Below are 2366 nucleotides of genomic sequence, written 5' to 3' on the forward strand. Positions count from 1 at the left end.
TGGCCGAAAGTAAAATGATCATCATCATCATCGTTGACCGTTGGTGATCGTGTCTTGCCATTCAGATTATCATCGACGAAGTTCAGGATTATCGACAAAGTCAGAATTATTTTCCTTAACTTCGAGGCTAGAGAAATCGTTTGTCGGTGGTCCTTGATGGCGATAATCTTTTCTTTCCTGCGGTTGACCCGTTTTCTGTCCCGGCTTGGGACTTCCGCATTGGCCCCTTCCTCTTTCCTCCCCCCAATCCCCCCCCCCCCCCGCGGGCTACTCCGGGGCGCCTTCTGGGCCGCAACAGGCGTTCTCTTAATAAAAGGGAAAAAAGTCGATACGTAAAAGTCATTAAATTTGCGCTATACTTGTCATATGATGCAAGAATGAATTTCATTCATGTTAAAAAGAAGGGAGTGCAAGTAGTCCTATGTCGTGTCGAAGTATAAAGGACACCTATGTATGTATGTACTTTATCGACCACTAGGTACCATATCTATGTACTCGGGTCGTGCCCACGGCGATTGGCGAGCAAGAGGTTGCTAAGTACATTGCGCGGGAAAAAACTTTTTTGAGGAAAACCCCGCCTATCTTGTGCCCGCTGGCCCAAGCGGGGAAGTTGGGTTGATCGCGGTCAAAGACCCCGTTAGTACGAGGGGAGGAGCCGGATTCGAACCGACGACTTGCCGGGCCACAGTAGGTTTATCCAGGCGCAATGCACTTCAACTGCACCATCCGCCTTAAAGGACATATAAATTGCATGTTACGGGATAGTTAACATGCCTAGATTATAGCCTTGGCTGTAAAACGATGATGACTCTATTTTCGGTCACGTTCTACCCTACTGGAGTACTGGGCTGTGCCCACGACGCCGGCGGGCATAATTATACTATCTACAGCCACTTACGGAATCCTGTGCCAGGGAAAGCTTAATGGCAAAAACCTGTGCGTGGCTTAAAGAAAGAAAAAGGCGTATTCTTTACAAAGCCTAGAGATGATGATGATGATTATGATTCTATTTTTCGGCCGCGTTCTACCCAGACGGGGTACTGGGCCGTGCCCACGGCGACGGCGGGCATAGCTATCCTAATGATACCTACTTACAAATAAAACCCTTGTGCGCGAGGGAAAAGTCTACTAGTAGAAACCTGTGCGTATATTACAAGAAGAGAGTAGAAATATTCTTTGCAATGAACAAGAGAAAAGGAAAGTCAACCGTTGGGAAGAGCTTGTGGAATAACAATCTCGAGTAGTTCAGACGCCTCCTATTCGTCTGTGTGCATGAGATTTATATAGATCCCAAGTAGGGCCATCTGGCCCAGAAGTCTTCAGTCAGCAATACAACAGTTGCTTACTAACTGGCGACCACAACGGCCACTTTGATTGTGGGAGAACTTCTATCTCTCAATTTAGTAGCCTGGTAATCATCGAACTCATCCCAGGAGGTTTGTCTGGATCCTTACAATACTTGTCCGAAATAGGAATAGAAGGACATGAGAGGCTAAGTAACTAAATATTGGAGAAGATTTTAACTTTATAGAGCTATTAACTGGATCAGCAGCGGTAATAAGAATAGATACTACAAACGTTCATGGATAATATTCGAAATTATAAGATCGAGTCAGTAAGCTTATTCGCCGCTATAACAGTGCGCCTAAGCACTAAAATAAGGACACCTAAGTGATCGCCCTAACTGTTTCTCTGAAAAAACACTGGAGCTTAAGAGCTATAATCAATAATGATACTATGATCCATAGTTTATGTATGTACTATACATATCTGATGGAATAATAACATATGTTAGCTCTACCACGGGACGTGTAGATTATCAGGATACGTTAATATTGATAGGCCTACTACTACAGGAACTATGCAGTTGATTAAAGGATGTCAGGGGCCCTACTTGATGATTTATGAGCTGGGCTCACAGGTGATTAATAAGGTCATGATAGCGTAGAATAGTTTGTTTGGCATGAAACATATATTACGAATCAGGTATTAGGTATAAGAAAGAAGACATGTCTCCCAGAAAAGGGCAGGCTGTTAAGGGTAAGCCGGATTCTGCGATATCTTTCTCCCAGCACGCTGGTCTCACCAATCAGCAGGCACCTTTTCGTTCATTTGTTTCTTGAAACTAGTATGTTTGTATATTTTTCGACCACTATCTACCCTATCTTGGTACTCAGTCGTGCCTACGGCGACGGCGGGCAATAGGTTGCTCAAGTTCATTGCGCGGGGAAAAGCCTTTTCTCGGAAACACCCGTCGTAACTTGTGCCCGCTTGATGATGATGATGATGATTCTATACTTCGGCCACGTTCTACCCTACTAGAGTACTGGGCCGTGCCCAAGACGCCGGTGGACATATTTATACTA

Source organism: Thermochaetoides thermophila (genome assembly GCF_000221225.1).
Source record: "Thermochaetoides thermophila DSM 1495 unplaced genomic scaffold scf7180000011816, whole genome shotgun sequence".
In the NCBI taxonomy this organism is placed as follows: Eukaryota; Fungi; Ascomycota; class Sordariomycetes; order Sordariales; family Chaetomiaceae; genus Thermochaetoides; species Thermochaetoides thermophila.